Source organism: Oryzias latipes, chromosome 24, assembly GCF_002234675.1.
Source record: "Oryzias latipes chromosome 24, ASM223467v1".
Taxonomy (NCBI): Eukaryota; Metazoa; Chordata; class Actinopteri; order Beloniformes; family Adrianichthyidae; genus Oryzias; species Oryzias latipes.
Genome location: NC_019882.2, coordinates 12,256,353 through 12,270,033, shown reverse-complemented (window position 1 = coordinate 12,270,033; position 13,681 = coordinate 12,256,353).

The window sequence follows — 13,681 nt, the reverse complement described above, 5'->3', positions numbered from 1 at the left end:
AGTGACTTTTGTTTCCAGTGCTCAGGCAGGCTAGTGCAGATGCGAGTGAGCACGCTCATGCCGAACAATCAGCGGTGTGAGGAGCTCGCCTACCTCCTCGGCTGCACTCTTAATTGGCCATGCACCGTTGACAGGATGCTTATAAAGCACACACGGCAAAGACAGGTGCTCCGTCTCATCTTTGTGAAAATAGTTCCTCGGAGGAATTCCGAACCTAAAAAACAAAAAATGTAAGTGTTGTCTTTTGGCAAGCTACCGGGCCTGTCGTTGTTTTTACTGTGTTTGGCTGTCGAAAACAGAAAAAGAGAAAGCTGAGGTTGGAGATAGGCCAGCCTTAATGAGGCTGTTCTCTGCTGCTTATCTGACCTGCTTGGTTTAGTGTTTGTATTATGTATGTGGGAACAAACACATTAACACACACACAACCACGTTTTCATTGTCATTTATTATTTAGCTGCCAGAATTTCCTGTCAAGCATCTGAAACCATCAAGATTTCAATCTTATATAAGAAAAGGATGAGAAGACATCGGAGTAGAACTCATTATTTCTCTACACTTGACCCAGTAAAGGACATGCATGATCACACAGGGCCTTCGGAGGGATAGAATGTTGGGGGAGGGCAATGGACAGCATTTAAAACCAAGCATGTCCAAAGACAAAAGAGCACGCTGCCTCTGGCTGCTTTTATCAAACACTTTATTTTCATGTGCCCCAATGATATCACAAGAAAGTCCCTTTTTTTTTTTTTTAGCTTCCCCCTTTCTCTGCCGTCATTCATAAATACTTCCACTTGTCCCTTCCAGAGTCTTTTGGGCGTACTTTATGACAGGTTACGTCATGCACTGTATGCCTTTCAGAAGCGCAGTGCTGTTGGACTTAGTCAGGCATGCAGAGAAAGAATAACACAGCATTATGGTTCGCCTCAGGGTGTGATGCACTGGGCATGTAAGCAGCAGGCTGCTGGGTTGAGTTTTGACATGGTCTCAGTCCGGCTACATCCGTATGTACACACAAAAGATGCCAATTCATCGTAAAGGGTTACTTTACAGGGATATATATGGTTTGTAATAGCATTAGCTTATCAAAGTTTCAAGAGATTTTGGGTTTAGAAGCATCATTTCAAGGTTGGGTCTTGGTTGGTCTTTGCTTAACCAACGGTATTTCAAACAGGAAAGATCAATGAATGAACCCAAGAGCCTATACTCTGATGGTAGTTTAGGTCCAGACCCTGCCAAAGCATCCTTCCTGGTGGAGAACCAGATGGACAAGAGCCGCTAGAAAACCTTTCATGAATTTAAAGGTGAAACTAAGATTATCATGGTTGCGAAGAAAAAGGCAAGCAACTTGGTGTTTGATTCAGAATGAAGGTCTCATTGATGATGGCATGTAGAGGGATATAAGAACCCAACGTACCTGGAGGTGAGGTAGATCTTCTTTATTGAAATTGCACCATAGCTTCCTTTTTTTAATGTATAAATTAGGAGTTAGCTTTTTTTGTAACTCGTGTTCTGTATTCGGGTACAGAATGTTTAGCCTTTTCACAGAGCTGATACAGTTGTGCTGCAGCATAAAGCATGACTATGTCGTGCCGTCAACTGTGCAACAAAATATGTTGACGTATGGCTTCTGTAAATAGGCAAACAAGGTATGAGACTTTTTGGACACATGACAGAAAATGGGTGCATCCAGGCTGAAGTCGAAGTAGAGTTTTTATTGCACTTGATTTACAATCTGTGAACATAACCAGCTGGGAACGTAGGCTAATCTTGATGTGTTTGGTAGCTGACAAGAGTAAACACTTCCACATGTTCTGACTGAAGTAAAACGTGTTATCAGGGTAGCCAGAGATGGTGATCCAACGACTCCATGTTGCATGTTTGGGCACGGTTTATTAGTGTGCTCTGAGTGGACCCAGTGCCCACCTGCCATTCCCTAATTTGCCACAAACCATTAAGTGTAAAATATTACAGTTCCTCTAGAGAGCACTACAGGGAAGTTTCATAAGAGAGCAAGTTCCCATTGACTCCCATGTAAAAAGTTCAATTACCTTTATACTTAATAAACCTGTAAACAAACGCTTGTGGTAAAGTCTCAGCCGTGAGACTGGAAGACTGTAGGTTTAAATCCATCCAGTCATACCAAAGACTAAAAATGGGACCCAGTGCATCCCTGCTTGACACTCAGTATTAAAGGGTTAGACTGGGGTTAAACCACCAAATGTTTCCTGTGAAGGACATCCCATTGAGACACCTTAGGTTAAAATCCCTTCAAATAGAGAAACTGAAGCTGGAAAGGTTGCAAATATAAAATAAAATACATTACATTTTTATTTGTAATTATTTGCTTAATAAAACTAACAAAGCCCTCTGGTTCTTCAATGGCCTTCATGAAACAAGTTTAAAATGCCACTGAAAGCACATCAAATCTGTTCTTAATGGCTGCACAGATTTCAATTGGCGTAATCTTCTTTAGTGATTGCTCAGCTGACCTTTCACCCTCGATTTTGAGGCATTATTTCCTGGTCCTCAGCCGTTTTTGTGTCGTTTGCATTTCCTCCTGGAAGCACTGATGGGGAGCAGGTGTGAGAGACTGTTATCTGACTGTATGACCCCAAAAATACTGAGAAATCCAAACTTCTTTCAAGGAATCACGGAGGAAGAGACAAACGATTGTGGAATATGAAAAGCCTTTTTTTCTTTAAAGCAGCTGAGGCGTTCCTAATTCTCTAAACCAGGAGGGGGGAGTTTAAAAGGTCAAAGTGCCATTTAGCTGAGTGTAGGGAGAGAAGCAGATAAAATTTAGGCCTGTCAGGGATTAATCCTAAATTTTTTAAGTACAGCCTTTTTCAGCATTGTGCTCTTTCCGCTCAAATTGATTCTTTAATGTTACATAACGTCCTCACCCCATCCTGTGAGGTTTTCTCTTTCTGTTTCCATGTAGTCCCTGCAGGCTTGAATGTTTTTATATTTTTATTTTTTTTATTCCTTTACAGGAAAGAGAAAAAAAAGTCAATTGAATTTCGAGAATTCAAACCGTGTTTGTTTCCTTAGTTTCCCAGTTTATGTAGTTGCCTAAAACATCTAAGCAAGCTATAATATTGTGTTAAATTCAATGCAGATTATAGAAATAAACATTAAAATGTTCTAAAGTAAAGAAAAATTTGAATGTATTCAGCTTAATCAAAACATGTGTTTTTAGTTTAAAAAAAGATGTCCATGCTTTAATATTTGAATAGAAAACTTAAAAACTGATCAATTACAACTGCCATTATAATTCGAAAAACTAATGATTCCAAAATATTACATCATAAAGCATAATTCAACCAGAAATATACATGTTTTCAATAAAATAAGAATAATAATAATATCTAAAATATTTGAAGGACCCTTAAAGAAAAACAGTTGTATCAATAAGAGTTTTTATTTAAAAATAACAGCAAAAAATGCTATCGGTATTGATCTACACTTGGTTGAGGATTTATTTTTAGCATTTTGCTCAACCGTTTTTTAGATTTAAGATTTGTAAAAGTATGAAATGGTTTGGTTGAAAAAGAGGGAACAATAAAAAAAACCCAGTAAATATTACTTTAAAATAGATATCTGATAGGAAAGTGAGCATGAAATGTAGAAGTTACCTGTTAGGATATCAGTAGATCCTTTTTTTGGTTTTTGTCAGCTCATGAATGTAAAAGTTGTTAAACTTTCAAGCTACCTGTTTTCAACATTGCAGCTTCTCTGCTGGCTTTGGCAACTATTTTATGTTTTGGTCAACTGGGTGTGACAAACAGGTCTATGTAGTTTTTAGAAGAATCGTCAAATGTAAATTTTTGGATTTCCTTAGCAACAGAGGTTTTTTTTGTTAACCACGCCCACATTCAAAACGAATGTCATTGTTTTGTTCAGCTTTACAATGTTCTACTAAAAAATGCAAGCAACAGGGAAACACTACTTTTGTTCGCTTTTGCGTCGACTTCTAATACCAACATTTTTTCCCCAAGTAGCTTCCCACTAGTGCTTGAAGAGTTAGGAAGCAATAGATCTAAATCCTTTGGAGCAGTTTAAATTTGTAGCTGGTACTAAAGTTGTGGATTCAAGATGGCACCCTCTGCCTGAGGTCAAAGATCAACAAAACTTTGGTTGTGGTTGTGTTAACCTGATGGTATCTGTGGCAAATTTTGTGAAGATCGCTCGAACAAAAGTTCATGTTATGCAATAAAGTGAAAATCACCAAATTTCCCACTTGTATGTGGCGGGGGCAAAATAGTCACTCAAGGCGCAGTAAGAAAGAAGAATTGTTACAAAAACATCTAACAGGTAAGATAACATTACATGGAAAACTTGAAGGGACAAACATGTTCCTGAACTGGAAGAACATCCCATAAATTGTTTACAACCAGATACTAAACATGCAACTTGACTGTCGAACCCTCTTCTCCATTTAGTTTCCTGTTCTGCCTCCTGCTGAGAGTCTTCGCTCATCTAAATTAAACAGGGGAATTTCTAAATGGGAGAACGCACCACAGATAATCTCTTGTTATGTGTTGAATTCATAAATTTTTATGACAGAAGCCACTTTTATGGCCTAGAAACTACACACACAAAAATGTTTCTTCTTCTCTGTTATGACCAGTTTCTTCTTCAACGTCGCTCTCTTCTGAAAAGGGCCTGCAGTTGGCCGTGTGGATGATATGGGCGAAACCTTTTAATAATATTGTACATTTATACAAGTGTTTGTGTTTGTTTCCACTTTATCTGATGTTTACTTGTTTGATGTAATAACAGGAAAAATGTACAGGAAAGCCTGAAGAGAAGAATTAACCTCTTGGGTTTTTCCGCTCTTTTGAAAGTATTAACAAATTTGTTTAAATAGACTTAAATATTCTTATGTATTTACATATTTATATATAACACACACACATATATATATATATCCTAATAATAAAAGAGCCAAAAGGTATAATAAAGACAACAATAATTTAATAATGTAGCCCAATAATCTAATGAAATTCCTCAATAAATACTAATACATCCCAATTAAATTTTACCCAATGATATAATATTAGACTGTTAGTATAGTATATGTAGTATAGTATTATATCTCAATAACGTAGTTTTTTAGACTAATAATATACTGTTGGCCCAATGATATAATAAAATACCATGTTAACATAACAATAAATAGCCCAATAATGTAACAATAAGCTCCAATTATTTCAATATAGCTAAATAATTTAATAGTATACACAATACTATATTAAAATTCCCCAAAACATTACATAAGGATATATCCCAATAATGTAAAAAAATAGACTCCGATTTCCTTTGGTGACAAGATCACATAGTCTGCCTCCTGTAAATTTAAATTTTTGTTTTAGTTGTTGGACTTTTGTGTCTGGTATTACATTAAACACACAACGTTTTGAAATTTGTTTTTATTTGAATAATAGTCAAAAATATATTTAACCACAAGGTTTTTAAAAGTCATCAAGAAATAAAGCGGATATCTTTTGTAACCCTTTTACACTGTAATCTGACTTTTGCTATAAAGCCACCTAGTGGTTAAATGGTGACCTGCCATGGCTCCATGAACTTTTGATCTTAAATGAGCCTCATAAGGAAGTGTTGCTCCATAGTCTTTTTTCAAAGCATCCTAACTGAATGGATAAAGGGTAAATAGCACATCTGAGCATTTTCTAGCACCAGCAGCTTTGTAACAAAGTTAAATGAGATAAAGATAATGTACATTTGGGTTTGGTCCACAACCACAATGTTTCCCATCCTTCACTTTACTGCATTGGAGAAAACATGTCAGCAGCCACTAAAATCTCTTTTGGTGGCGATGATGGCTCAGCCTCTCCAATCTACCAGCAAGGCCACTGATGCTTTATGAGGATTAAGGCCTCATTGTTTTAATTTTTACTTCACTTAGTGCTGCATTACAAGCTGTTGCTGCAGCAACAGTTTTAGATCAAACACTCAGTGTTTGCTCTCTGATATTAAACCGAATGACGTTAGAGCTCCCTTTACAGCATGTCTTTTTATTGTGTGTGTCATGGTGGCGTGTGCACAGCAGCGAGCTCACCAAGTGCTGTCAGGAGATCAGGGAGATACTTAAAGTTACTTGTCAGTGTTGTGGGGGTGAAGGAAGGCCCCATAGGCTTGGCAGGCCTGTCATCTTCACTTATCATCTTCCTCTTTTTCATTTATCGTCGAGTCTGGAAAGTGTCAAACCTACGGCGGCAACGCAAAATGAAAAAGTTGAGAGGCAGGTGCTGAGTGCACAAACACATTTAGTGAGGCTTTAAATTCGGTCTTTCACCACGTGTTACTGTAGTGAGAAGTGTGAAACAGAAGCAGCTGTCCTAAAATGGATCCATTTCAAATCATTTACAGAAGAGGTTTAGAGTGGATTGTCTGTTCGAGGTTCTTTTTGAGTGACTGACCTCGGGCCAGTCCAGAAAAAAAGGCAGCTACATCCGTGGTTAAGAGTCTGACACTGAACGCTCAAACCTTCCTGAAGTTTAGGAGGAAGAAAAGAGTCCACATCTGCTGGTGAGGTTGAGCACCCACGATCCCCTCACACTTCCTTTGCAGTCGACCGGTGGATCGGGATCGACGTATAGGGAACCCCAATCTAAAGCCCTATTGAAGGGATTGACTGTATGAGAACTGGACTGAGTGACCCCTCCCTCCTTGTGTTCCAAACAGGAAGTACCCGCTGGTTCCAAGAAACCAAACTCTTATAGACTTCTGTAGAAAAATTAACAGCTGTTACTCAGTCATTCTATGTGTCAGAATAACCAATCTCGCTCCGATGCGTTTTTTTTGCAAGTTACTCAAGTTATAAACTTACCTCGATAAAAGTATGCGTCAAACGTTCAAAGCGATTGATTGACAGATTACTGAGCCCGCTTTCAAGTGGTCGGTGTGTGTACTTCCAATAATCTATTGCTGAGAGGGGTTTCCAGGAAACGAAGACTCAGACTCTTTTCATGGTCAGACTCGGACCAATCCCTGCTTACTGACGATTTCTGATTGCAACATGACGGCATCCGTATCATGAAAAAATGCTGACTGAATTTAAGTCATTTAGCTGAAGGCGAAAGTCAGCCCTTTTCTGTGGGTGACGTCACACTCGCTCAGTCCAGTTCTCATATACAGTCAGTGGTTGAAGGTAAAGTGCGACATCGGTATCCATAACCATGAAAGGAGGGTTTGCTGTAAATTTGGGATGAGCGTGTCCGGGCGGGATCTTGGAGAGTCAAGCCCCACAACGGCTCAGCGGGGATGTCTTTGCACTGATCCCAGTCAAATATGCTGCAGCATCGTTTGGCTGCTTGAATATTCATGAGGACTTTGTGTTTTTGGTAAAAGCCTTGTCCACAGAGAATGGCGTTAAAAAAAAAAGAGTCAGAAGAGCTTTGGGTCTACGTCTTTGTTTTCTTCCATGTTGAACTAACTAAATAAAAGACTTGTTCACGCCTTTCAGTAAACAATAGTCTACCTATCAACCCTTCAGCTGCACAGGCCTACTTCCACCTCGGGCTGCAGCAACGCCAGTATGCCTTTGCTCTTATGTAAGCCTCAGAAGAAGGGCAAGTGGAGGAGCAGGCTTGTTCTGTTTTTCTGTGTTGGCTTCATTGAGCCTCGGTGATGCCCAGGGGTGCAAGTTAAGCCCCGCAGACTGTGCACTGGAACATGCATAAAGACAGAGGTCCCTGAGAGCAAAAGCACAGCCCCTTCTTCCCCATGCATCCAACCATCCGCACACATGGTTCAAGTGGAAATGAATAGTTGGATGTGTCTGAGTTTTTCTCCACAAAGAAATGTTCCATTCCCCACTCTCTAATGCAAGGGAAAGCTGGGAAAAAAACAAGCTTTTATTGTGAAATGGATGCATCTTCTAATGGATTACAGGGACAGAGAACAACTGGATAAGCAGAGGGGGGGCGATGAATAGAGAGAGGGCGCACTAATGGAATCCGGCGTTATCCAATAATTTTCAAGTTCAAATAAATCCAACAGGGTTTTTAATTGAAACAACTTGTCTGTGCTTTCAGGGGCGATTAGAATTGTGCAGAGTGTGATGCACAAACACAATGTGAACAAGCTCGAATGGTAGATTTGCATTTTCCAGCTGTGTTATTAACACATGGGCTATCATTTAATTTTGGGGGATTTAAGAGATAATAATAACAGCACCCAAAAGATTGAAGTTTATAAGTCTGTAACCAAAAGCAAGTTTAATAAATCACTTTGGTTTGAGGGCAGAACAAACTATTTCTTTATTAAAAATCAATCTAACAAACCGGGTGGAGATTAATTTATCTGTCTAGTCAGTAACCATCTGGACACACGATATGAATGAATAGTCTCCGGGCTTTTTCTTTCTTTTCTGTTTTTGTGTTTTCTGTCCTAATTGGCTTTTGATCTTCCGTGCCATGTTTCTTGTACAGAATTGCTGCATGTGCTTCTTACAGTCGTTGACCTTGTCAGAGTTAGATAAATCTTTATCGCGATCAGATATTTCATTCTATAATACGAGACCAATTTTCTATGAGAGTTTAAAAAAGGAGAGAGAAATGTGAAAAGGCTCATGTTGTTTTTCCAAAAAGAATTACTGTGAAGCAACGCCAGCTTTTTTGTACATCTCACTATAATGTTGGCGACCTGAGTGCAGCTCAGGACCTCCTGCTTGTCCTGACTGACTGTCTGCCTTTGTTGTTGGTCTGTCACCCGGGCCTCTTTTCATGGTCGCACGTGGCTCGTTCAGTTGACCCGGAGTTCCTCTGCTGCTAATCTGAGCTCTGAACATAGCCCAGTAAGTTCACTTGTTCTCATCAGGTACAGTCTCTCAATTATTCATCCAATGGTCTCAAGTGACCTCTCATAAACACTCTGTTATCATTTAGGATCTAGTATCTCATTAGCGACCAGTTCAACCGCCTCATCTATTACATGTGTGACCTTGGCAGGATGTGGCTGCTGGTTTTGATCTCAAAGCTTCAACCTGAGCTACACATCAATGTGTTGGTCATAAAATTGTAAACCCAAAGAAACTTTAGCCACCCCAGGTGGTGGCAGCTAATTTCAGAAGGCCATTGCCATCATCTTGAATTTTCATCTTCTAAGTTTGCCGCTGGTCTCCTTGGCAACCAAGGATGTAAGTTTTCCCCCTGAACTGGTGTGACTAGTAAATATGCTGGATGGCATGGGACCGAAACAGAGGAAACCTCTACAAAACACAAAGGAAAATAAAATAAAAGCATGTTTTTAGTTAGGCAGACCTTAGCATCACACTAGTTTCATATCATATTTACCTTTGCAGGTGACTCTTCTGTTCCTGTTTTCCCAAACTATTGTGAATTACCTTAGTTTTAGATGAAGAAGTTTGTTACTAAGTTACAATATTAAAACTCTCATTCCTGGGTTTGTGCTGTTTGGTATTTATTCAACCTTACTTACCGTTATAAGAGAAAAAAAGGCATCCTTTAAGGCTTTATGTCAGGTTCGACCCGATCTTCATTAAATTCTCATTCCTGACTGTGTTATCAAAGCCAACATGGCTAATTAGGAACCAGGAGGTTATTAGAATTTAACAAAAGACTTCTCCTCATTAGTTTACTAGGCTATAATCGCAGGAAATGGATCAAGAATGAATTAGCGAGTGACTCAGCTGGTCAGCAGAAGCTGTGGCGTGCATTGCTGGGGTTACAGTGATGATTCCTCCAGCTATTGCCAATTCTTCCATGAGCGGTTTTATCCGTGATGCAAAAGCAAACTGGAGTCCAGTATTGCAGCCCATTGGAATTTTTCATGTCTTAAGTTGTCAAAAATGTGATACAAGTTTGCAAAACAATTAGCTTGTGAAGAACTTTTACTCCACAGGAGCCTTCAAAAGCTGGAAGACACTTTTTTTTAAAAAGACAAAAAAAAAAGTTCCTTTCATGTTCATAAAAACTGAAAAACAGGAAGGAAGTATTATGAAAAGGAATAAAAGTACAAGGACAAACAGCTTTTTAAGTCCTCAGATGAGTGTTAGGGGTGGCGAGTTTCATTAATCACTTCACGTCTGACCGCCGGCTATCGTCCTGCATGATGTCAACTCTTTATGCAGCTTTAATGGCACCTTGTGGGATTGTTTTAGATCTTCAGTTGCCGACATGCGTTACTCTTTCCAGCAGCTTCAATCAAACAGGCCTCTTAAAGCCCACAATGACTCACAGGACGCTTCAATCTTTTATACCACTTTATTATTATGGTAAAGGCTGCTGGCAGAGTTTTATTTTTACCAGGGTAATTCTTCCGTTTGAATCATTTGAATCCGGCACTGCTCATAATTGCAAAATGGAGAGATGAGGAAATGGAAATCTTCTTGGGTTTGTGAAACTGTTGCAGTGAACTGGCAGTCTCAGCAGACCAATAAAACATGACTACAAACTTCCACCTGGTGAATATGCTTTATTTGGCTTCATCTCTGTGGCTGTACGCACAGAAAAGACACTTTCTTTCAGGTATACATAAAAAGATCAGGGCTTCATTTTTTTCCCTGCAAGATCTAATTTAAAAAAAATGCTGGATTTTACCCTTAAAACATTGTTTTTACAAGTAACTTTGAGGGAAAAACAAAAGTGTTGAAAACAAAACCAAAAGAAAACCTTATTTATCAAATACATTCACTGGCCACTTCATTAGGTAAACTTAGCTAGTTCCGGGTTGGTTCACTGTAGTCAGAAAGGGATTGACATGGTCAGCAACAATACTCCAGTAGTCTGTAGCATTGTAACCATGCTCGGTGGGTACTAAGGGTCCCAAAGTTCACCAAGAAAACATACCACAGACCAGGGGTCGGGAACCTATGGCTCGCGAGCCATATATGGCTCTTTTGATGGTCACATGTGGCTCGCAGACAAATTTTGCTTATACTTTTTTTTTCATTAGACCAGTCCTTCTCGGGCGCGATGCGATGCCAGAGGCGCGCAGTAGTAGCAGTGCTTAGAGAGAAAAATCTGCGCCAGCGCTATCAGTTACTATTATCTATTATTTCACAGAGTTTGTACCACCTGGAAACCTGTGAATTGCCGTGCCTAAAACTGCGCGCTCCCGTCTCTGAGAAAGAGTGCGCAGATGCGGGGACGGGACGTCTGAGGAAGAAAGCAGAGGGTGGGGGTGAGGTGTTGTGGGGACAGGCAGCAGGTGAATCGCGCAGGGATTGTAAATACGTAAAACCTGCTGCCCGTCACTCACTGCAGCGTGTAAGTGTGTGTTTGGCTCCATGTCTGCATGTGATCAGTCTGTCTCACATCTACAGAACATTCAGACCTACGACCACGTTTAAAGTCTCAACGCCTGCATGAAGCAGAAACTCACCACGTATCAACCAGACTAGACCATCAGCAGAATTACCACGAGAAATACTCATCATTTATAAGCAACAGCATAACAATGTTATTAAAAATAATCCAGACTTATTGTCCTTTAAAAATGTTGAAATTAAATAAAATGCACACATTCATTTGTATTTTTAGTTTTAAACATATTGTCGCGGACTGAGCGGCTGTTGGGCCGCGTTGAAAGTTCTGAAGTTCATTGAACGCATCTGATTGGCTCTCAGTTCTGTCGCTCAGCCTGTTATTAGGTAGTTTGGACCAATGGTGTTCAGCCATGGGCCAAATAAGGGAAATGGGAGGGCTGGAGCAGGAGGGGGGGAATATAAAGTTGGGAGAAGTGCTCTTGTCTCAGCGGGAGAGATTCAGAAGTTGCTGAACTAATTGTACGGCGTTTGTCGCGGTCTGCAGTAACCAGAATAAAGAACCTTAAAAGAGGTTAAGTCTCCGTGCCTCCGTGTGGGAAAGGGACACCACATTATTGTATGGCTCTTTCGAAATTACATTTCAAAATATGTGGCGTTTATGGCTCTCTTGGCCAAAAAGGTTCCCGACCCCTGCCACAGACCATTATACCACCACCGCCACCAGACTGAACCATTTATACAGCCTGTAGCCTCAGTTTCCTGTTTTTGGCTGACAGGAGTGGTGCCTGGTGTGGTCTTCTGCAGCTGTAGCCCATCTGCCTCAAGGTTGGACGTGTTGTGCATTCAGAGATGCTCTCCTGCAGACTTCGGTTGAAACCAGTGGTTATTTGAGTTCCTGTTGCCTTTCTATCAGCTGGAACCAGTCTGGTGGTTCTCCTCTGACATCAACAAGGCATTTCTGCCCATGGAACTGCCACTCACTGGATATTTTCTCTCTTTCAAACCATTCTCTGTAAACCTAACAGCATAAGGCATAGGGGGCCCCTGATGGCTTGGAGGGCCACAGGAAAACTGCTTCGGTGCAAGTGCAGAAATCTTTAGGGGATTATTCATCAGAAATGAAACCTTTAAGTAGTAAATAATGGCTGCAATTTCACATCATGTTTCCTGACAGACTATGTGATATTTGAACATTTTAGAATAGTTTGCCAGTTTTGGCAAACAGCCATGTTTGTCTTCTGCCACAAGACTGAGGTGAACCCTTGCAAGGTGATGCCAGTGAGCAGAACGGCGTTTTGTCACTTGCTGACAGTTGATTCTGTCAGTCAGCACAGCTTTTCGTTAGGCCCTCTCTGACAGTTGGCTGACCGATCCATCCTGGTAGTGAAAACTCTGCCCTTCCCATCCTGTCGCCTGTCAGCATCTTTTACATAAAATACTCTCCAAATGCAGAACCACTCAGTTCCCATCACAGTTCTCTTTGCTGTCTCTTCCAGTTACCCCTTGATAGGATTTATTTATTTATTTTTTAACCCCCAAAGCACAAATTGTTCCCCGTGGTAGGACATCCTAGCAACAAAAGAACAAACAGCCAATACAGGAGGAAAAGTCTTATTAAATCAAGAGCTGAGTAGACTGTCACAAAATGGTCTGGTTGAAAAAAAAAGGCTGATGTTCTCGCCTCCAAATTGTCATCATGGTGAGATTAGAAAAAGAGGATGTTAACATTTAAAGCAGCACACACGCTTTGTTTTTGCCAACTTCATGCAAGACTTCAAACAAGATTCCCTGTCAAAACGTTCACTTTTTGCCTTGCATCAGCATAGGCTGCGTAAACCTATGAAGTTGCAGTCATAACTCGAGGTGCATGTGTGTTCGTTTCAGACGATGCATATATCGTCAATGAATAATTAAAGACCGGGCCGTGTGCAGATTTTGATAGGAGTGCATGCATGTTAATGTGCGGGCCGAGAGGAAGAAGCACCGGCGGTTGGCTTCCTGTCAAAGCCATCTTTTGTCCGTGACTGAAAGGGACGAGCTCTGGCCATTCTTGTTTTCATTTGCGACGCTGTTGGACACTTCCAGTGCACGCGTATGTGTAATTCACCGAGCGTTCATCAAGGTCAAGCATACATTGCATGAATCGTTGCTTGTTTCCAAGGGGCCCTTTTAGTGGCTCCCTTCTCTCGGGCGTCCTTGCCAAGTCTCATCTGCATTGCTTCCCCCAGCATCACTGCATTATGTTGAATTTGCATCAGATTGCCTCTGCATTTCATCTGCAAGACTGCTCCCCACCACCACCACCACTACATCTCCTCGCTCCCTTTTTATGTCTCTCCCCGTCCCATTCCCCAGTGTCACGTTGGTGCCGATCTGCAGGGGCTTGGCGCTGAGCCATTGAGCACGCAGGCCAGGACGTGTCTGTGG